Here is a 23,900-nt window from a genome sequence, read left to right on the forward strand (position 1 = left end):
AAAAAATTAATTTTCATTCTGTTGTACTGAGATGTTAACTATTTATATTCCATTATAACTGAAGTGGTTGTTTCCTCAGCCTTGATTTAAAGTAACACTAAGGAACTTTCAGTTTCCGTTGATTTTGGCGGCGCCAGTGGACAAAAGCGGTAGTGCTTTGCCTAAAGGAATACTACAGTTCCCATGAGGACTAGTGCGTGACGTCGTAAAATGCTGCTCCCGGTGGCATGCTGTCAGACTGAACTCGCCTACATTGTTTCCAGTGGCTGTGTGAAGGACGGATAGCGACGAGGTAATGAATCTAATGGTGGCTCAACAATATTATATCATAATGTGACGCATGCCGTGTGCTGGGTTCCTACCACCCTCCTCACAGTTTCTTAGTCCAAGTGAAAGCAATACTGACGCCCTCAGCCCGTGACAGAGGGGTCATTCAACCCGTTGTAAGTCGATGTATCATCACAAAAGATATTAAAATGTTTTATTAAGGTTGAAAAGTTCCTTAGTGTCGCTTTAAAGTCCAGGAATTTGGCCAAATGATCAGTTAACTCTTTGACTTCAGACTGACAGTGTGACTCAGTGAGTATCAGTAACTGACGCCTCGTCAGTCGGTGTGGAAAACAAACCCGGAGCACAGATTCAATCTGAGCTGAGGTGGATTCAGAGCGGCGTCCCGTCCCCCCGCGCTCTCCAGAGGACTCCGGCGGCGTCGGGTTTCAGGTGGAGGCCGCTCTGCGACTCTGCGGGGGGGGAGGGGGGGGCGGGGGGGATCGATACTCCAGCAATATTCATTCATCACCAGGTTTTCACTCAGAGCGCATCGGACGTGACGGACGGAGGCGGCGTGACGGATGACGCCGCCGCCGCCGCCGCCGCCGCCGCCGAGCGGGAATCGAATGCAGCAGGATCAGACGGAGCGTCAGACTCTGAATTCTGAACGTCTGTTTGGTGATTTTTCATCATTTTTTAACAAATTTGACAGAAAAATTACAGCGAATCCAAAAAACATCCATCCTGTACCCTGTCCATGCGCTGCTCCGGTGGAGCGGACTGTAGCGTCCAGACTGTAGCGTCTGGTGTAGCCGACTGCAGCGGACTGTAGCGGACTGTAGCGGACTGTAGCGGACTGTAGTGGACTGTAGTGGACTGTAGCAGACTGTAGCAGACTGTAGCGGACTGTAGCGGACTGTAGTGGACTGTAGTGGACTGTAGTGGACTGTAGCGGACTGTAGTGGACTGTAGTGGACTGTAGCGGACTGTAGCAGACTGTAGTGGACTGTAGCAGACTGTAGCAGACTGTAGCAGACTGTAGTGGACTGTAGTGGACTGTAGTGGACTGTAGCAGACTGTAGTGGACTGTAGTGGACTGTAGCAGACTGTAGCAGACTGTAGTGGACTGTAGTGGACTGTAGCAGACTGTAGCAGACTGTAGTGGACTGTAGTGGACTGTAGCAGACTGTAGCAGACTGTAGTGGACTGTAGCAGACTGTAGCAGACTGTAGCAGACTGTAGTGGACTGTAGCAGACTGTAGCAGACTGTAGTGGACTGTAGCAGACTGTAGCAGACTGTAGTGGACTGTAGCAGACTGTAGCAGACTGTAGCAGACTGTAGCAGACTGTAGTGGACTGTAGCAGACTGTAGTGGACTGTAGCAGACTGTAGTGGACTGTAGTGGACTGTAGCAGACTGTAGCAGACTGTAGCATACTGTAGTGGACTGTAGCAGACTGTAGTGGACTGTAGCAGACTGTAGCAGACTGTAGTGGACTGTAGTGGACTGTAGCAGACTGTAGCAGACTGTAGTGGACTGTAGTGGACTGTAGTGGACTGTAGCAGACTGTAGCAGACTGTAGCAGACTGTAGCAGACTGTAGTGGACTGTAGCAGACTGTAGCAGACTGTAGTGGACTGTAGCAGACTGTAGCAGACTGTAGTGGACTGTAGCAGACTGTAGCAGACTGTAGCAGACTGTAGTGGACTGTAGCAGACTGTAGTGGACTGTAGCGGACTGTAGTGGACTGTAGTGGACTGTAGCAGACTGTAGCAGACTGTAGCAGACTGTAGTGGACTGTAGCAGACTGTAGCAGACTGTAGTGGACTGTAGCAGACTGTAGCAGACTGTAGCAGACTGTAGCGGACTGTAGCGGACTGTAGCGGACTGTAGTGGACTGTAGCAGACTGTAGCAGACTGTAGCGGACTGTAGCCTCCAGTCTCGGCTCACAGCACTGCCGTGACCAGAAAGGCATGAATGCCAGAGTTCAGGGTCGGGGGGGGTTTAGTGAGGAACGGGAGGAACAGCAGCTGGTTTATTCCTCGGCGGGACACAGACTCAACAGCCAGCGGGTCTGATGGGGGTAACTGGAACCGAACCGAACCCCCCCGATCTGCCTGGACGGGGGTCGCCCGGCGGCCCAGCCCTCAGGCTGGTCTGCCAGGGGTGGGGGTATTTACGGCCGGATGCCTCATGTTCCCGGGCAACCGGCAGAACCCGGGCTCCGGGTCGCCCGGTGAATCAACAAAACCCTGCAGCGGGGAGGGGGGGGGGGGGACAGGTGGAGTGGAGCGGGGGCATCGTGACAAATGGTGGAGGGGTGGGGTGGGGTGGGGGGGGGGGGGGGGGGGGGGGGGTGCTGCTGGACTCATATCTGAAGCCTGGCTTATGATTGTGCCTGAGCATCGACGCTGCCAACCCTGGCAATGGAAACACGACTCCCCCCCCCCCCCCCCCCCCCCCCCCGGCCCCCCCCACATCCCTCAGCTCCCTCCTTCTACTCTGAACCAATCAGCGGCGAGGCTTCAGAGAGGCGGGGGAGGGGGGGAGGGGGGCTGATACAGTGCAAGGGCAGCACTTCTGAGGTGGTGGAGGTTTTGTGGGGGGGGGGGGAAGAGAGCCCAGCCTCTTGGCTCATGAATCACGCCTGCGCTGCCGGGCCGCTATCAATACTGCAGAGTAACTAACACACACACACACACACACACACACACACACACACACACACACACACACACACACACACACACACACACACACACACACACACACACACACACACACACACACACACACACACACACACACACAGATCCATATATAAAAACAAACAACTGCATACTCCAAAGGAAAACACACCCACTCAGTGAGTGCAGGGCACCTTAACTGTCACTGATCTACTGTTTACATTCTTCGCCTCTGGCAAGAAAATACCCAGAATGCACCGATGCGGGCACATATGCGAGCGCGCAACACGTTGTAAACAAGAGTGGCTTTTGTGCAGCGGTTGTGCGTCGACAGGTAACACAATGGTTTGTTTTCCTTCTCAGACTCCCGCGTCGTCCTGCGTCGGCGGCGTTCAGGATGCGGTTCGACCTGTCGGGTCGCATCAACAACAGACGTGAACGTGGCGAACACGCTCGGAGGGGGGGGACACACCCGCCAAGCCATTTGAGGAGTGGAGAAAGGTTCAGGTTCAGGTCTGAAGACTCGTCATGCAATGTTCCCAAAATCAGGAGGAACTTCACCATAAGGTCGTTTTGCTTTTAGGATCAGAGATCAAGCTCCAGCGGTGGACCGACGGCCAGAGGTCTGGACTCCAGCACAAAAACTCTTATCTGGCCTCAATCACCCTCAGGTAAAAGTCAGTCAATGTTCAGGCTGATGTTAAAGTTCCTTCAGGTTCTCCAAATAGTTTTTATGGTGGATCTGAATCTGAGTCCTCGACGCTCAGGGTCATGACCTCAAACCAGGACAGTACTCAGTTACTTTTCAAGTCCGGTCCTGTCGTTGTAAGCCTCGTAAAGTTGTAATTTCTCAAACAATATTAACTCTATCATATACTGCGGTACTATACTGTATTAACTATTTCCTGCCAGCAGATTTAAATCATTGGTTGCAAACCTGCTAATGAAAAGGCCAACATATTATTTTCCATTGTGATCACTTACAGCAGGAACTTATGATTATGATGCGAGTAAAATTAGTTAAAAATACCCTGAAATACTACTAAATACACACATTCTTTGTATCAAATAGTGAAATGTGTTTGATGCACCACTGTAAGTATGAAGTATTATATAATGTGTTTACGATCTGACAAACGAGCCAAAAAAAAAAAAAAAAACCTGTTCAAGTCAAAGCCTGACTTGAAAGACTAAATATGACGCAAGATTCAATCTGAGCTTCACAAACGACTCGTCGAACCTGTTCTTCTCAAGATAAACCGAGTCTGAACTGAAGGCGTGAGGCGGCGCGAAGAGCATGAGCTCCAGGTAGAAGCCGAGTCTCGGCGCCTCGGAGGGATTTGACACGTGGAGGTGGTTCAGTGTGTGTCAGCGGCGGCTCGCCCGACGACCGTCAACGACCGCCAGGAGGAAGACCAATCAGATTAAACTCAGTCCAACAGACAAAAGCAAAAAAAAAATCTGCTCTGAGGCCACTTCATCGCATTAATGACAGAAAATGTGTTTATTTTGACACTTGATCAGGAGCTGAAATACCAAGCCCTTGCTTGGTCCCGAACAATATTCAAGGCAACCCCACCGAGCGAGGTCAAACCCAAGCAAGGCGCCCAGTGCATCCACTGGGAAATCGAACCTGCAACCCTGACGCCATCTCTCCACTCGACTGTGTTCGACAGCAGATATCCTGATCCTATAAACCTGGAGTCTTCAAGGAAGACGAAAATATGAGAAAGCTACTAAAGTCTGGCCCCCCGCCAGATATGAGGCTGAATAAACCAGTCGTTGATCACCAAGAGTCCTCTAATCAGTGGCGAGCTCGGCCCTGTGGTCTGCATCGCCGTGTCGGACGGTCGGGATGGAAAACACTTCACAGGTGTTTTCCTCCACCTGATCTGAATCTGCAGCAGGTCGGCGGCAGATAGAAAGGCCCCGCAGACAAAACACCGCCGCCGCCGGCGTGTCACTCGAGGACAGAGGCCACGCACGGCGGAATGCGTCAGTCGCCGGACGTGTTCTCACCGGCGAGGCGTCGCGGGGGAGCGCGGCGCTCTTATCCGGCGTTTCATCGCCTCTATTTTCATGAATGCAGGTGAGTAGGAGGAGGAGGAATGCTTTTGTTGCTCCGCTATTTATAGCGCGCTCCAGAAACCCTCCTGTCATTAACGTGGAGATGTGGGCATCGCGGGCGTGCGCCACGCAACAACAAAACACTTAACAGAGTCGCCGCTATTTCCAGAACCGCCATCCCTCCAGCAGATTAAACCTCCCCGAAGTCGGCGGCTGTGATCGGCGCTAATGGCGACGGAGGATGTTCAGAACCTGCGGTCCTGAGGAGGCGGGAGGCCCCGCCGCTCCGACAGGCTTCTTTCAGTCCGGCCCCGGGAGGCTGAGCCGGGCCGGCTTTGTTGTCAAGATACCCTTCAAAACAAGAGCGGAGCAGCTGCTTGGAGACCCGTCCGTCCGTCTGGCCGCTGCTCTGCTGAGGAGCTTTAAAACACGCAGCCAGCAGCAAGCCAGGCCAACAAAACTCCAAGAAATGAGAGCGCCTAACCGAATTACACCCGGGCTGCTTTGGCCGCCGCAGAATGAAAAGCAGGCTTCTGAACGGCGGCAGAGGAGCAGACCCAGAGTCAGAAAATGAATTTTCTGAGCTCCACAGCGGAGCTGCGAGGCCTCTGGGAAAACGGACAGAGTGATCACTGTTCACTCAACGTGCAAACCGAGCGATCGGCAGAGTCAGAGAAAGCCACCGGCCGATTATCTTCAAAGCACGTCGCTCTTTATACACGCGTTATATTACGGCATGCTTGTGAGTGCACGGCGTGGCTGGAGCAGATGTCAAGGCCGCGCTGGCGGTCACGTAAGCCTCCGGTCCGGGGAGGAAAACCAACAGGTGTGACGTTACGAGCTCGCACGGCAACACACGCTATCCGCTATAAATCAGAGCAACAGCCGCTCCGCTGGCCGCCGCCCCCCGGCCCCGGCCCCAGTCCCAGTGACGGTCCTGGTCCTGGTCCTGGCCCCGGCCTCGGCCCTGGTTCCCGGCAGACCCGGCTCCAGGCGGGAGGTGTCAGCCCGGCGGCTGGCGACAGACAACAGGCCACACAGCGAGTCGCCTCGCACTCCTCGCTATCTGCCTCGCAGGCGCCAGCGGCGACTTCCCGGGCTGATTACAGGCCTCGGGGACCTCATTTCTCTCCTCTCTGCTCAGGTCAAGCGTGAGAAAGTTGAAAAATGTTAGTTTTAGCCAGAGGAGGGTCATCATGAGCGCCGGCGGGGAAAGACGGCCACCAATTACCACATTTCCCTCCACGAGACTCTGGCTTCAAGCAAGACGATCTACAAAGTCAGTTCAAAGTAGTCACACACACACACACACACACACACACACACACACACACACACGCACACACACACACACACACACACACTGGTTCTTACTGATTGAAGGAGGCCAGACGGCGGTTCTGGAAGTTCTGTGTCATGGACAGAGAGGAACCCGGCGGCTCCGGTCCAGAGTTATTCCAGCTCAGAGAGCAGAGAGAAGCAGCGCGTCCAGCTCTTCCTCCATCCGCTGCTCAAGTGACAACTGGAACGTCCCGACCTGCCCCTCTCACCGGACACCCCCCGCCAACACCACCGCCCCCCCCCCCACCTCCCCCCCCCCCCCACCCAAAAACCCCTCCCAGGTCACCCTTTGCCCTAATATGCCTTCAGCAACTGCCACCCATTCATCAGTGTCCCTGCGTGTCGAGTCCTTTAAAGGACGACTCCACGCTTCGCTTTTGCTTTAACGCACACAAACTAACGAGCGCTGCTCCGAAATCAATACTTTCCACAAATCAACACATTGTTGGGTTTGGAAATTAGTTTGCATTGGTTTTTTTAAAAAAAAGTTTGTAATTAAAGTTGTCAAAACAATAAGGGACATATTTGAATCGCTGTGGCCTGAAGGGAGAGCGAGAACTTTCCCGCACCATCGATCAGGGTTTCAGTTTTTTCCTCAAGTCACACTGTGGTGTTACAAAACAACATCAACTTTTCTTTAAATTTCTGGACACTGTCTTGACAGAGAAACTTTAATGTAAGTAAGTCATATATCAATAATTCATTTTTCTTGGCTGATTCTAGTAAAAGTCTTCACCATGAAAATCAGTCTGTTGATCACTTTATCCTGATGATGTTCTCTTCTATAAAACAGTTGAGTTGAGGTGAGAATCGAAGTGTTTTTATATTTTCCAGTGTCCTCCATCACCCAGCGGTGCCGCCTCCGCCCCCCCACCGCCCTCTGTCTTGCCGCCCTCCGTCCCCCCGCCCCGCCGTCCTCCAGAAAACCGAAAGAACAAACTAACATTACTCTCTGAATGTTGGATGAAATCTGAATATTTATAGCTTTTTATATCCTGAACAGGAATGTTTGAGAAGAGAGTGTGTGTGTGTGTGTGTGTGTGTGTGTGTGTGTGTGTGTGTGTGTGTGTGTGTGTGTGTGTGTTGAGAGTGACGGAGTGACCTGCTGCCTGGTTGAGTGTGTCAGATCCTCGCTGCACACACTCGGCCCCTCATGCACATGTGTGTGTGTACGTCTTCCATTGGGATCATGAGCTGCTGGCAGCAGGATGACAGCTGCCGGCATACCTCTTGTTCCACCGGACCCTTTAAGAGCCCCCCCCCCCCCCCCACACACACACACACACACACACATACACACATGCCTGTTCGTATGTGTTTACATGACTTATGAGGACATTTCCCCCCAAACTCACTCCTCTTTGTGAAACTCAACTCTTCCTCACAAAATCTGATGATATTTTTTGGGGGCCTGAACTCTCGGCCCCACAGGTCGATGTGTTTTCTCCACCACATGAAACAACACACACATTTCCAAACGTTTCTCTCACCATTCATCTTGGATCCTTCAAGTCAATCAAGTAGTTTCTACTCAATTTGCCCTCTGAATGATCAACACCATCAAGTTTACACACTGCAACTTGTGTTTTCTCTATTTTCAATCTTCACATTACCTATTATAGATTATCTCAGTATATCATGATATCATCGTATCCTGACCCTGATCATATTGTGAGGTCCATGCCAACACACACCCCCAGAGCACATGGAGCTGAAAACACCACTTCCATAAAGACGAACAGCCACACCTACGAGAAACAAACGTTCCAATTAACCTCAAACGCCTGTTTCTGCACCGTGGGAGGAAATCCCACACACAGGGAAACACGCGAAGCTCCGCGCAGAAAAGCCCTACAGCCTGGAATCGGAACATGGAAGCCGCAGCGCGGAGCGAGCTGTGACCTTTGAACCACAACATAACAATTACTGGAGGTTCTCTAACCTCCCACTAACCCCAGCCTTATCGGACCGGCTCCACGTTCCCGTCAGATCAACAAACGCCCATCTGGGGAGCGTGTAAACAAGATGGGGGTCCCCACAACGTCGAGAACTATAGATACACTACACACACACACGCACGCACGCACGCACGCACACACACACACACACACACGGCATACTCAGCTGTCGGAGAGTTCAACACACCAGTTATGTCTCGTGCCGCTGAGCCAGAAACTTTGGACGTTGGGTTTTTCAAAGCGACTCCTCTGCGGTCAAACAGCCACGCCGCCACATCTCCGCCTCTCCGTCAGCTCCAGTGAAGACCGCCGCCGCCGGCTCTGATCGCACGCCACATCCAACGCTGCGAAAAAATCAGAAGTAGCCGTCAGTGGTCCGTTCACGGAGGGGACGCAGTCCGACAGGCACAGAAGAACACTGTAAAAGGAGATATTCACTCTCGGCGGCCGTTTGCGACCGTGGCTCCGCTTCCCAAGGCATGGATCTGGGCCGGTGCCCTTTCCTGACCTTGGAGTCTCCGAGGGACCTGGAGGGTGTGGGAAACGGGAGGCCAGGAGTCTGCTGAACAGTTGTGTCATTGAGTTTCCACTGGGCCGGGCTCGCATGCGCCCCGGTGGCGAGGGGCGAGAATTCCACCAGCTGATTTCATGTTTAAGCAGCAACTTATATGGATAAATGTGAGGCGGGAGAGTCGGGGGGGGGGGGGCTGAAACATGCCGTCCCTGTGCTTATCTGGAGCAGGAAATCTGGGAAAAATATACACCACCGCAAAACACAACAATTCGAATGTCAGCGCACTGAGGACACAATTGCTTCCACAACAAACGGAGCTCATTCGGCCTCATCTCCACCCCTTCTCCAGGTCCCCCCCCTCCCAAGCCTGCGATCCACATTTGTCATGTGTGTGTGCAGGACTGCCTGGGGCCCTCCGTGTCGAACACACGGCGTTGGCCGGCAGCCTGAAACGGGGATCTGTGAGCCTACCTCCGCTCCGCAGAGCGCCGGCCAAGACGGCGAGGTGCCGGCCGCATGCGGCGGGGATCCGGCGCCGAGGAGGAGGAGGAGGAGGGGGAGGAGGAGGAGGAGGAGGGGGAGGCACAAAGACCGAGCTCAAGCACTTCGATTCTCTCTTCTTCGGCACGACGGTGCGAGGACGAGGCTCCTCTGCCCGCAGGCAGGTGTATTTATGTTGAAAGAGAACACAGAAGCGTATAAGCTGCGAGCTCCTGCCATGATAAACACCCAGCCGTGTAGCTGCAGATCCTCAGAGCCCGCTGGAGAGAAGAGGCGAGGAGGCTTCAGGAGGGAGGTGCGTCACCTGAGCCCTCCGCCATCGCAGAGGAACTCCAGAGCGTTCTGCTGAGGACGGACTGAACGGGAACATTGTCTTTGCACCGATTGACTAATAGGTTTGTGAATCAACACGATACGCTTTCAAGGGTTTGACAGTGAATACCCCGATTATGCAAATCTGCCTCCCTCCCAGGGAGGGGGCAAATTAAAAAGAAATGACAAAGCCTGATTCCAGCGCGGCACCAGCAGAGCCGCTCTCTGGCGTGTGACCTACATTATTGAGGAATTCACCGCGTTTCTCCGTCACCCTCTTGACAAATCTCTCAGTACAATGGAGCTGAAAAGACCAACATTTCCATGAGAAAGAGACACGTCGGCACGGCCAGGCTCTCATTACTCCGGATTATCAGCGCCAGCATCCAGCGTCCCTCCAGCTCCACTCAGGGCTCCACGGAGCTCCGGCTCTCCATGAAGACACGTTTCTTCAGTCAGGCTACGATTAGCCACCGTTAAACCAGCTGGTTAACTCAACTGAACGGCCACGAGCGACTAACCCACAGCTTCAGACATTAACCTGAAGGGAGCGGCGGCGGCGGCGGCGGTGGCTTCTGCTGCGAGCACACACTATAAACATGAGCAATGGGAGAACGCAGGGTTCCCCATTAACCATTTTATCGAGAAATCTGTTCTACTTGACAAGAGAAAACTCATATTGTAAAGTGTTGTGTAGAAGTTGTGTATCTCTCGTTATCAGACCGTCACCAGTCAACACTTCATGGTTTGAGGGGTCAGGCCGGCTGCTGTTTCCAGAGATGCAGTCTAATGTGTCAAACTTTGAGTTTTCTTCTCATCATCACATCGTCTGGCTGGAAAAGTTCCGTCCATTAGTGAGAGCGGGGTGTGTGTGTGTGTGTGTGTGTGTGTGTGTGTGTGTGTGTGTGTGTGTGTGTGTGTGTCTGCTGCAGCCACATTTTGAGATTCTGGCTCGTTTTACACAGAAGTTGTCAAACTGAACATCTATTCTGAAGTTCTGAGTTTTTTCTACCAGTTTCAGACAATTCTATTAATATATTAGCTCTGCTGCAACTATCATCACTTTCAATCCATCAGATTATCTTTATAAATGGTTTAATAAACGGTTAAATACTTCAGCAGTGATGAATCCCTAAAACCGACCTGAACCAGGGGTTGGACAACAATCTGTCTTCTCTCTCTTTATCTTCAAACCCCAACCGGAACAGCACAGTCTAAGCCTGAGTCTGGATCTGCAGGCCTGAGTCTGGTTCTGCAGGTCTGAGTCTGGATCTGCAGGTCTGAGTCTGGTTCTGCAGGCCTGAGTCTGGTTCTGCAGGCCTGAGTCTGGATCTGCAGGTCTGAGTCTGGTTCTGCAGGCCTGAGTCTGGTTCTGCAGGTCTGAGTCTGGTTCTGCAGGTCTGAGTCTGGTTCTGCAGGTCTGAGTCTGGTTCTGCAGGTCTGAGTCTGGTTCTGCAGGCCTGAGTCTGGTTCTTCAGGCCTGAGTCTGGATCTGCAGGTCTGAGTCTGGTTCTGCAGGCCTGAGTCTGGTTCTGCAGGTCTGAGTCTGGTTCTGCAGGTCTGAGTCTGGTTCTGCAGGTCTGAGGCTGGTTCTGCAGGCCTCAGTCTGGTTCTGCAGGTCTGAGTCTGGTTCTGCAGGTCTGAGTCTGGATCTGCAGGTCTGAGTCTGGATCTGCAGGTCTGAGTCTGGTTCTGCAGGTCTGAGTCTGGTTCTGCAGGCCTGAGTCTGGTTCTGCAGGTCTCTACCTCTTAGTTTTCTGTTCCACCATCACTGAAACTCGCTCGAATTGCCGTTTTTTCTCTGTAGTGCTTTGAAACGACTCTTAATTCGTCTAAATTTGATTGTAAAGCACCAACACAACAACAAGTTCAACTAAATGATTAAAAGTTTAGTTTCAAACCAGTGACAAAGAAATGATCTAAAGATGGATGAAACATAAGGTACTTCTATTTCACCAAAGAATTAATCAAACCACATGTTGAGAGAGACGGCCTTTAACTTAAATCTTTAATCTGAGTGCTGCAGATGCAGGAGCAGTGGTCGAATTGTCCGGCAGCACTCGCCGCTGGAGCGCCACTCCGCCGCCCCCCCGGGGGCCCGTGTGGCCCCGGCTCTGCCGATCGGGAGGGGGGGGGGTCTGGTATCTCCCGGCCCCCGGAGCTGTCACGGCTCGCGGTTAAAGGTCAAGAGCAGCAAGACGAGCTCAAACAGACACTCGGCAACCTGTTCCCTTCAACTGTCGGCCCGGCTCAGCTGGCACGCCACGCTGCGACACTCCGACTCCTCCGACTCCTCCGGTCTGAAACTCTTCCACACTGGGAGAGTTGAAGTGGCGTAAAGATCTTTCCAGGCGTTTGACTGACGCCTGACAGCTGCGACGCCGGCGTCCTCATGAGTTCAGACTAAAGTTGACGTTGAAGAATCGAGTTTCCAGCGTTCGTCCCCAAGAGCGGTATGGATTGAATCGGCCGCCAGCAGCGACGCTGCTGATAAAGCTCCGGCAGATAAACACACAATCGAACTCCTCAAACTACTGAGTTCATTAAACCTCCAGAACGACGCAGCGTCTCGCCGCCGCTGCCTCTGGTTCGGGGGATATTTAACCTCATATTGTTTTTCTGTTAGCTGAAATCGGAGCTGCTGAGAGGAGAAAGGAAAATATGCGAAACACCAAAAACTGAAGAGAAGAGCTGCGAGCGTCAGAACGGCGTCTGGGTCTGGATCTGCACGGCTCTCAGGGACAAGGAAAGCAGCGTCAGAGCGGCTCTGGAGACAAACCTCTTCCTCGTTCAGTCCTTACATCGTGATATTCCGTGCAGCTCAGGAATCAAACCTGGGGTCCCTTCAGGGTAAAGCAGAAGCCGTCCCCGGGGCGGCTCACCGTACGCTGCCATCAATAAATTATCTTAAATTCAAATCAGTATCTCCAGACTGAACCCGGGCCTCCCTGCGTCCCTCGCTCCCCGGCGCGTTAAGTGCGGCGGTAAGCGTTTTCCGTCTCCGCCCGGCGACGTGGAGTCAAACCGCGGCGTCCTAATCATCGCTCTGCGCTCGTTGTTATATTATATTTTAATCCATCAAGTAAATTAAAGCCATAAATCACTCAACGCCGGCGACTCCCACGCCGGAGCGGCGGGCGGCGGGCGGCCGGCGTTTCGCTTACGAACAGGAAAACCGGCGCAGACGTCTGGAGCCAGACGCTCGGCCTCGTCTGGACGGGAGGGGAGGCGTCTCTAATGGTCGCCGCCTGAAACGGGAGACGTTTATTACCTCTGCTCTCACGGCCGCCGCGCCGCGATCGGCCGCCGGTTTGGGAACCTGAGCTCGTTACGCCGCCGCGCTCGCTGTAACCCGGCGTGAAGGAGAGCGGCGGCCGAGCGAACGCCGTGTGAAAGCAATCAGAGAGTGAATCTTCAGGCAGCTGAATTCTGTCGGATGTACTGGAACAAAAATAGCTGAAACAAGGCCTCGCTCCTCTGCGCTCACCTGCCGGCGGCGGGCGACGTCCGGCCAGGAGAGACGCGCGATCTGGGAGTAAAACTCCAAACTGGGTCCAGACCAGGGTTCTGCAACCTTCAAGACCAGAAGAGCCATTTCAGTGACTTCCTGTCACGTTGTTCTGGAGCCATAAAGAACTTTTAACCTTGAAAACGAGGCGAGCGCAGCTCAGGAAGCTTCACTAACAGAAACTGGATCTTATGATGAATTCATGAAGTTTTACCTACAGTTCAGAATCGTGAACATTTTATGACAATGATCCAGTTTTTGTTCCTGATTTTAACAGTTTTGTTCTTTTCAAACTTTTTTTGTTGACAGTTTTGACATTTTGGCTGTTTTAGCCATTTTACCTCTTTTAAAACAGTTTTGGATGCTTGTTTTCCACCACATTTCATTTTCTTATGCTAGAAACTGGAGACATTTCAGGTTTTTTTCTAAGCTGTTCTACCATTTCTTTCCTCATTTCTTTTGGTTTTTGCTATTTTTCCCAATTTTACACGGTGCTCCACGTCACTGAAAACACAACGTTGTGGAAAACGCTGCTGCTGCGATTGTCCAACATGGCGGAAAATCACCAGCTGAGTTACTGCGAACACCTGAACACTTCCTGAAACGATGCACTGTCATGAAGGATCGCCTAGCGAAGCTGCAGAGGTTGGCATCTGGTTGAATAAAACTTTCTTTATTTCATAAGATGTTTTTTTTTGTTTTGTTTTTTTTCTTGGAGAAAGAGAGTCTGGAATTGAACCTGAACCTTTAAGATCAAACTCACTGAACGTCTGACAGCATCTCTGAGATTCACATTTCTAAATCTGTTTCTCCGACAAGCAGACAAGAGAAGAAGAAGAGAAGAAGAGAAGAAGAAGAAGAAGAAGAGAAGAAGAAGAAGAAGAAGAGAAGAAGAGTAGAGAAGAGGAGGAGAAGAGCAAAGCAGGAACGTTGTTTTGCACAAACAAATCCTCCTGAAGGCCACCGGGCGGTGAGGGCCGCACGGGGCGGCCCCCCCCAACCCCCACCAGCTCCCTGACAGACACACACACACACACACACACACACACACACACACACACACACACACACACACACACACACACACACACTTCTCCTCAGAAACAGCTGACGTTTTAACAGGCTTACAACAGCTGACAGGCTACAGGTGGGGCAGAGGGGACCCTTCATAAGCCTCCACCCCCCCTCCCCCCCACCCCCCCTCCTTTTAGTGGTCGGCTCATAATTCCCCTTTTGCAAACTGCATGCACACACACACACACACACACTGGACACACACCTGTTGTGACTCTAGAGGAATTGTCCTCTGTGAAAAGCCTTCCTTTACACTGTATCACACACACACACACACACACCCCTCCAGTGCATTAGAACAGGGCTTTATGACCCTCCAGCATGTGTCGGCGGTGTGTGTGTGTGTGTGTGTCCGCCGTGTCCGACCGTAACAACAGATGCCGCCGCCGAGCGGAGCGCACTAAGCTCCTTTGCGGCTGCGGCGGAGCGGGCGGCGGCGGGGTTCCGGCCCGGAGGAAACCGTGCTGTCACGTTAATCCGCCATCATTTTAACCCACAATGCCCAGGTTTTCACTCCAATCACCGCCGTGTACGATCGCCGCCCGTGCGTGGAGCTCATAATCCGGAGGTCACGGCCGTGTCGCGGGACACGCAGAGGAGGAAAATCCAGCCCTGCTTCTTTTAGCGTGTGGTCGAGGGTCTGAACGCTGCTGCGACTGTTGGGAGTGAAACTTCTCAGGCGTTCGAGCCGAGCCGCCGAGCCGCCGAGCCGTCAGTCTGATTCAGGAATCAGGAGGACGCCTCTCCTCAAAAACGCTCTCCAAACGCTCCTGTCAGACAGAGCGGCCGCCGCGGAACGCAGCCGGGATGTTCAGGGCGGGAGGCGCTGTTTGTACAGAAAAAAGAAAAAGAAAAAGCAAAGCTGGGAGAAGAGAGGGGATTTGAAAGCGAAGCACTTCTTTGGATCGGATAAAAAAAAAAAAAAAAAAAAAAAAAACCATGGGGTGAAAGAAGGAAGAGAAAGAAGCGTCTCTGGATTATGTATTCTTGCTGTGCGCGCAGAACCCAGGCAGCAAAACAAGTTTTCAGAGTTTGTAACCACTGAAGCTGGATTTGTTTCCTCTCTCCGTCTTTGAAGAGCGTTGAGAAGCGGTTACCGGCTGAGACAGAAGGTGAAGGAGTCTCCACTGAAACAGCACAAACACTGTTCTCTGTCTTTTTCCCATCACCCCCCGACGTGTGACAGACGTTTAGAGGCCAGAGCGGAGAGCGCTACAGTCACACAGAGAACCAAACACTCCAGACATCAACAATGGAAGAACACGGACAGTCGTATGGACAGAACACCAAGACGGACTGCCTACTCTCAAACTACCAGGACCAGGAGGATCTGGACCAGGGGGATCTAGACTTCGAGTCTTGATGCTCTGGAGGAAACCTTGATCTTTTCGGTCTTCTCCTGAGCAGAAGAAATGTTGGCTCCGCCCCTGGAGCGAAGAACCAGGAGCAACATTTCAGAAAAGTGAACATTCTCCCCGTTTCCACGGAGACAGAGTCCAGCAAAGTTCCACCTGGCGACCTGTTTTCAAACACTTGTGTTTTCAGTGATCTGAGCTTCGTTGTCATTAAGCTGATGCCAAAGATGCTACAAAAGTTTTGGATTTTTATTTGAAATTATCGAGTAAACCGAGCCTCAAACGTAGACGACTCCATTAAAAACCCTCCAGAAAACCTGACTGTCGCTCGTTTCTTTGCTTATTTTGTTGGAAACACCGTTGCATGTTTTGTGTGCTTGTTGGTCGGCCTGCTGACCTCCCATTAAAGGGACACTTCAACATTTTGGCAAATTGGCCCATTTAGCGCAATTCCTTAGTCATTTCGAACAGCATTCTTACTGTTTTTGTGAGGGCGAGCTGTTGTTTATCCAGAGGTGAGTTGGGGAAGGTTTTCAGGACAGACACAATGGAAGTGGATGGTATTTTTGTTCCCCCTCATCAAACTCATCAAATACACAATCCAACAACCCCAAAACACTTTGGTGACACGTTATAATCCGCACATTCACTACGCTGTGGAACACCAACAAATAATATTGTAGCATTACGACACTGAAGCAAATACTGGGAACTACTTTTTCTTCTGAAATCACTACGCCCAGAAGCCATGTTTAGTAAGTAGTTCCGTCTTAGCAATCTTCACATAAACAACTCAATCTGGTAATTTTGCATTAATATTTCACAGTGTAGTGAATGTGCGGATTATAACATGTCCACCAAAGTGTTTTGGGGTTGTTGGATTGTGAATTTGATGAGTTTGATGAGGGGGAACAAAAATACCATCCACTTCCATTGTGTCCGTCCCGAAAACCTTCCCCGACTCACCTCTGGATAAACAACAGCTCGCCCTCACAAAAACAGTAAGAATGCTGTTCGAAATGACTAAGGAATTGAGCTAAATGGGCCAATTTGCCAAAATGTTGAAGTATCGCTTTAAGACCTGGACGGATCGGCTCGGCTCCAACAGAGACCTGGATTCGCCACGACCTGGAGCCCGGTCCTCGGAATGCGAAGCTGTTCCGGCGATGAAACGACTGCTTTTCGAGTCGCTCTGGAGGAAAACATCACTTCTTCACACAGATCGCTCACAGAGGGGGGTCACCTACGAGCAGCCGTGCACAACAATGCAGAACAAGGCTGCGTGACGCGTCCAACCTGAGTCAATCCCGGGATTAAGACTGTGTGGGAGACGCTCTGATTCCACTCTATGAGAAATGTTGGAAGATAAATTAAATGTCAGCGCGCGCCGTCTGTAGCAGCCCTCCAGAAAGCCACAAATAACAGGAAACTGACTGCAGTTACAAACGCTTCTGATCCGATGCCACCGTTGGCAGGATATCCAGCAGGATGACACATTTTTTTCTCCCTCTGCCTTCCAACGCCGTCACAAAGCGGCAGCGCAGAATAAGAGAATATGAGGCCGTTTCAGATGCCGTGCTGAAGGTTTCGGTTCGGCACAGAGGATTTAATTAGCGTGTGTGAAGCCGAACCACAGCGGGACGCCGCCGCCGGCATTCTGAGTTACCTGTTTGCAGCATTTTAGAAAAGAGAAATCATTTTATTTTATTTTTCAAACACCTTTGAAGGGTTCAGGGATGTTTGCGTTTTCCGTGTTAAAATGCGTCTCGCTCTCAAGCTTCACTGATTCACTGTTCCATATTTAAATGGCTAAAAAAAAATAAATTAACTAAGCATCGCTTCAATTTAGTTGAATTCAGAAATCGACGGCGATTAAACCAGAAGGCCGGCCCGCAAGAGGCTCCAACCCGGAAAAACCAACAAGAAGACTGGAGACTGGAGGAACTTTTGGCACATTTTAGCACGTTTTTTTCCCAGTCTGAGTTTCCATCTTGAGTTTGGACTGTTTGTATCTTCATCACGTACGCTCTGCTCCACAACTAACAAAAACCTGAAAGCTGAAACTTGAAGGTCATTACGGCTCTATTTTTCCAGCCCGGCCCCCTCAGGGTGAAATTAGGGCTGAATGTGACCCCAGAACTCAGGCCCTGTTCTCAAGGGATGGGTACTGAATTTGGTTCTTTAATAGGTCCCCACCGAATTCCGTCGGCACTACCGAGCACCGATTCATGTCAAATCAAACGGTACCATGTTTGGAGAGTGGGAAATTTTCCATGCCGGACCTGAATGCAGCATCGCACACTCAACAACGTAACGGCGTCAGAAGCTAGCAGGTCAAAGCAAGCGAGACGAGAGCGCTCCGAAGTACGGCTCCAGTTTTCTAAACACGATGCAGATTCTGCTCTCTGTGGCGGGAAAACTTACTCTCCGGCTACAACTCATGCACTCTTCACCGTTAGCATGCTAGCATCCGTTAGCAATTCGTCGTCCGCAGCCAGCAACAAACTAACATTTATTACCACATAAACGCACAAAAGTACCGAAAACTGCTGCCGCTGAGCACCGTAATGACTCCCAGGTCCCGGGTCTTGTATCGGTTCAAATCTGAACGGTTCCCATCCCGACACAAGTCAAAACACATCGTTTTCATTTCAGTAAAGTTTCCCGTTTACAAAACAACGTTGCGAAAATTCTGTCCATTTCCACAAAAATGGCAGAAACGCTGAAAACAATGTAGTCAGCATGTTGGGCCACTAGTTGGTGCTGTGGTGGATTGTTATTAGGGTAACTGTCAACTGTAAAACTCCCAGGACCAGGAGAATCTGGACCGGGACCAGGACCAGGAGAATCTGGACTGAGACCAGGACCAGGAGAATGTGGACCGGGACTGGGACTCATGACTCCCAGTCCACATTTGACTCTCTTGTGTTTGTCGAAGGTCACGTCCACCTAGACTACATTCAATGAAGCTCCCTACAAAAGAAAAACTGAGGCATCCAAGCGCTGCGCGTCATATTTCTGAGGAGTATCTGTGGAGAAGAGAGACGGAGACACCGAGAGGTTTTCCAGCTCCACATCTGCTCTGGAGGAAGGGCTATCAGGAATCAGATGTTCAGTTTCTAGCTAGCGGCTGACATGCTTCATGTGTCCGTGACCCTCAACACACTGAGAAAAAACAGAAAAGAAAGCCACTCCAGTCACTGAGCAGCACTGAGAAATGATCCGGTTCCCCGTCTGCTTCAACGGGACGACGTGAACCAACCGGGAGGGCGGTTAAAAGGCAGCGTTGCGATCGCAGGGCTCAAACAACGGCGGCAAAGGAGCACGAGATGACGCTGATGAGAGAAAGCGCCGGAACATATTCTTATCTGCTCTTCCCTCTGCTCCTGCTTTTCTCGCTGCCTTCCTTGAGAGAGCGGGAGACGCTTTACTCTTTCCGAGCGAGCTCCAGCTGTAATGTGATAACCAGTTCAATAACATCAACAACTGCCAGAATCCTCCAGAGGAAGGATGCAGAGAGAGTGTGTGTGAGTGTGAGTGTGTGTGTGTGAGTCAGTGGGTGGATGTCTGCTGTGTGTGTGTGTGTGTGTGAGTGAGTGTGTGTGTTTGGCTTTACATGGGAGCGCGTGTGGGCTGGAGAGCAGCAGAGGCCTGGGCGAGAGGTGAGGACGAGTCAGCCATTGAACACCATCAAATAAAACGTTATCTAATGCCTGCACCGACACGGCCTGCCAGAAAACAAGCACTCTCTCTATCCACTGAACACACACACACACACACACACACACACACACACACACTCCTTGCTGACGCCGTGAGCCGGGTTTGTACATCAGAGGAGAGAAATGGATTTCAGCTGCTCTTTAAAGAGCTATCCGAGTACCTGCACACTTTCTGAGACCTTTTCAATCTATGAAAACCCCGGCTGCTCGGCCGAGGGGTCTGAGGGTCCGGCTCGGCCGGCGGAGCGCGTCACCTTCCAGCCGTAAGGTCGGCGTTTTAATGGAACATCCTCCCTCGTCCGGGTGTGGAAGGGAAAGACGCTGAACCCCGCCATTCAGCCGTCACCCAAAAAAAAAAAAAAAATCAACAGCGGATCAAAAGCGAGGGTCAGAGTGAAAACAGGAAACTGGTCGAGTTTTGGAGGTCAGAGACCGGAAAGGAAGCTTTTCATGAGGTGGAACTTTTTGAAAACGTTCCGACTCTGTCTCCATGTAAACGGAGGAAAATGCAACTTTTCCGATGCGCTGCCTCTTGCCCGTGAGCACTACGGCTGCAGTCAAGAGTTTTCCTCCAGACTCTCCTGGTCCCGGCCCTGATTTCCCATCAGCGCCCTCCCGGCTCAGTTTTGAGGCGTTTCCATTACGTGTACCGGATACCAGGTACTCTTCCTGCTGGGCCGGCCACTGATTGGTTGGGACGCGCCGTCGCTCGGTGAGTCAGGAGAGCAGCTCGCCAATCGCGCTGTTTTTAAAACACGACTACAAAAGGATGGCTCAGGGCCTGAGATCAGGCCGTGGAGCCTCGGCGAGGCGGAGACGTGTCTCCCGGTGGAAGACGGGCGGATTCAGACGGAGTTTACGGCCGCCTCGATACGCCGACTCCGCCCACGGCGAGGCGGTCCGCAGTTGGAACGGACAGTACCAGCTTCCGGCCTAACATGCTCACGACACGGTTCTCAGGACTTTTCCTGGTAAAACATGAAATCTTTCTGCAGTAAAAACACCAAAACAGCCTTTTCTCTTGAAAAGGAACAACAGAGACTAAAACCCAAGCGCCTCCTCCGAGTGACTCTGACATATTTGTCTTATCAGGCTCCATCAGCGGCTGATTCATCCCGTCCTCAGCTGAGGAACATCATGAGACGCATTATCGAGACGTCTGATCGAGTTTGGGATGACTCCCGAGAGCCGGGACTTTCGGAGCGGTCTCTCTTACGCCGCATTAATCGGCGCCGTTCCATCCACGACAAAACCGCCGCGGTCTCCCGGAAAACAGGCGGCGGCGGCGGCCGGGGTTTCAGCCCGGTCCGCAGCGCGGCAGAGACTCCCTCACACATGAGCAGAGACGGTGTATGCGTCGTTCACGCATGAACACACAAACGCGCGCCTGCAGTGAGAGCGACGTCGCACGCCAATACACAAGCATAAGGAAGTGAGCGAGTTGGGAAGAGTGGAGACTGGAGAGGGGGTTTTACTGCTCCTCCTCCTGCTGGAACCATCCCAACCCTGCGTTATGGCCACTCCGCCACAGAGCAGGATGAAGACGCTGCCTCCGCCCCCCCTCCCCCCCAACGCTCTCTTCTCCCACGTTAGCTTGTGGCTATCTTAATGAGCGCCGTGCAGATGGTCCCATAACACCGCCACAGCTGCACGGCTGTGAAACGACGCCACGCCCCGGCGAGGCCGAGGAGCAGGAGGAGGAGGAGGAGGAGGAGGAGGTCGACGTACATTAAAATATTCAAATGAGGACGTAACCTCTCGCCGAGCTTTACTGGAAAGGGAGAGGAGTGGGAGGAGTGGGAGGAGTGGGAGGAATCCAGCGGGACGGCGGGGTCGGAGGAGGCGATGATGATGACGAGCAAGAAAAGGCCAGGGTTTCAGATCAAAGAGGGAAGGGCGAGCAAGAAAGGTGAGAAGGCGAGAGAGAGAGAGAGAGAGAGCGAGGGAGATGGAGATGGAGATGGAGGGGGGAGGGGGGGTGTGAGAAGCCACGGTGTAGCCTTTCAGCTCCTGGCTCTGCGGCTTGCTGTTTCAGCTGGCCGGCCGCCCCGGCTCTCACGCCATCGTAACCCCGGCGCTCGCCGCCGGCCACGCCCCTCCGCGAACTCACAGCGCCCCTGATTCCAACTCAGATTCAAAACCAAAGTCAGTGACACGGGGAATCTGACGTCGTCTCTCCGCCATGACGGTCAAAACTTCTGGCAGCGCGGTCGCATTCCTGAGCCGGCGATCGCCGAGAAGGAGCCGGAGAGGAAGAGAAGCCAGAGAGTGAGTCAGTCGGGACTGAGGGAGACGCCTGGTGTCAGACGGAATCCGGGGGAATGTGGGGAAGCCACAATCCAAATGTGCTTGAAATTACCCTCCACTATTTGCATAAACTGCTTCACGTTTCTGGTTTTTTCTCCGTAGCGGGGAAGAAAAAACTCTTCCTGGCGAAAGCGGCGCCCGGAGCGAGGGAACATCGAGGCTTTGAGTCAGCAGAAGACCAAACACTGATCAAACATTTGTGTTTTCTGGATGCCGGGCGGCGCATCCGACTCTTCTGAACCAGACTGGCAGCAGTTTGAAGAAAACAAAACACGAGCCTCCTTCACATCTCGGCCTTTCTCCTGGAACCTCCTGCAGTCTTGCAGGTGCGATTCGCTGCCAACCTTCTCCTTCTCCGCTCAAACGGGCTCGTTTTAATCTTTCTGCGAGGCGTTTGGAGACGCTCTGCTCGGAGCTGCCGATCGGCGGTGGCTGTGCCGGTGGGTAATCCTGCCGCTGGCCTCCACTGATCCCAGTCCTGCCGGCTCCTCCCTTCCGTTAAGGTCATGACGGTCATCCTGACCTTCAGCGGGAGGGATCTGACCTTTTGTTCTGGATTCAAGTCCCAAGTCGACGGGGATACGATCCTCTCGACGAGCAAGACGAGAACTCAAGGTTACAGTTTCAGAGCCGAACCACAACGACCTTGGTCTCTGACCTTCATCTGGGAGGGTGAACAAAGGTTTTCCTGGAGCGGATCAATAAAGTCCCACTGCCTGGGCGTTTCAAACACAGCTGGGGTATCAACACGACGTGTGTGTGTGTGTGTGTGTGTGTGTGTGTGAGTAGAAACAGTAAAAACACTGCGATCGGTTCCTGTGAGGATGATTCTGCTTCAACTTCGCCGCCGCTCGCTCGCCGTGTCGTCTGTCTTTCGCTAACTGTCTCTGCAAAAGCTCCACGAGGGAATTTCAAATAAAAGGCGGCGCTGCTGAAGGCTGCCAGGAGCCGAACTAAATGGATTCAAACTGAGCCTAAGTGGATTTTGATACTCGGGCCCAGTCAAGGTCAAGCCGGGCCGGGGCTTTGCCGCGGCGCTGCCAGTCCGAGTCGCCACTCAAGCTCCCGCTATTAAAGGTTAATCCCGCAAATTGTGTCGGGTTTAAGTTGCATTTAACCTACATAGACGGAGGGGCGTGCGTCTGGACGCGGGACCGCCGGCCTTTGATCCACGCCGCGTCCATTTAGCATCGGGTGACCTCCGCGGCGAGTAAAGAGTATATTAAAAGAAGGAAATCACAAGTTAATCTGCGTAAAGGGTGGGGAGCGGCGTGAGGGATGAAACGTAACGGGGACTCGCTCGTTCCTCCAGACGCCGCGGTCCCGGAGCAGAGGCCACGTCACGCCGTTTCATCTGCTCATCTGTTTCCTGCTCGCAGGCAAAATCAGGTCAGCACAGATTTCCATTTTGGCTCCAAAGCTGGTTTTTCCAGCAATTTCTTCCGAGGCGGACGGGATATATTTAGTATTTAGTGAGGTATTTTTAGCAGAAATCAACAACAGAGGGATTTACTGCTCACTTCCCTTTTTTCTGGTTTCTATTCAACTTTTATGCAACTAATCTTTGAGGAAATGATTAAAGTTTTTGACGTAGTGAGCCCTTTAACAGACCGAATCGGTGACTCTGTTGTTGGGTAACGGCTGGATTTACTCAGTTCTGGAGGCGGGTTGCTAACGGCGTCTGGCTCGAGGGCACCGAGGCAGGTCCAGCTGTGAGTTTATCTGTCCCATGAATGGAGAGTCTGTGGCGGAGCGCAGAGCGAGGACGATCCGTTCGTCAAAGGGAGGACGGGGAGCACGTTTCTGGCCCGGAGGACTTCCAGCGTCTCCCTGTCCAGGGTGGGGAGGCGGAGTGTGGCTCTGGAGCTGCAGGCCGAAAGCCTCCGCAGGGCGGAGCATCTCAGCGTCACGCGACGCTGGCCGGAGTCAACAAAGCAGAACATCTCCACAGACTGCAAGACCGACGAAAATCTACTGAAAAACACTTCGAACCTTCAGCTCAAAGCTCAGAGTCAAGCAGCGCATCCAGGCTTCGTTTGAGAGGTTTCTCCTTCACACGGAAACACTTTCAAAATGACGTCCGTTTCCATGGAAACAACAGAAACACTGAACACAATGTAGCTAGCGCACCAGGCTGTGGTGAGTTTTCACAGCAAAATTACAAACATGCAGGCAGAGAACAACACGCGGTAAACGTTCACGAACACTTTCATAAAATCCATAATTAAAATGATCACCAACTAATTTCGTGGTCATCTCTTGTCACCATGCACGAACCGGTTTG

At 52.2% G+C, this 23,900-nt stretch overlaps 1 protein-coding gene across 8 annotated transcripts in view; it reads right to left on the reverse strand.

The window, feature by feature from the left end:
- The window catches only part of mef2d (myocyte enhancer factor 2d), an 87,040-nt gene that overhangs the window by 52,019 nt on the left and 11,121 nt on the right, over positions 1 to 23,900 (reverse strand). For 7 of the 8 annotated variants that reach the window (XM_030102016.1, XM_030102012.1, XM_030102017.1 and 4 more), the window contains exon 2: positions 8,511 to 8,667. The exons of the other annotated variant lie outside the window; for it this stretch is intronic. The gene's annotated coding sequence lies outside the window, so the exon portion shown is untranslated. The remainder of the gene's footprint in view (positions 1 to 8,510; positions 8,668 to 23,900) is intronic. 8 annotated transcript variants of the gene reach the window in all.

The sequence above is a fragment of the Salarias fasciatus genome, chromosome 11 (assembly GCF_902148845.1).
Source record: "Salarias fasciatus chromosome 11, fSalaFa1.1, whole genome shotgun sequence".
Classification (NCBI taxonomy): domain Eukaryota; kingdom Metazoa; phylum Chordata; class Actinopteri; order Blenniiformes; family Blenniidae; genus Salarias; species Salarias fasciatus.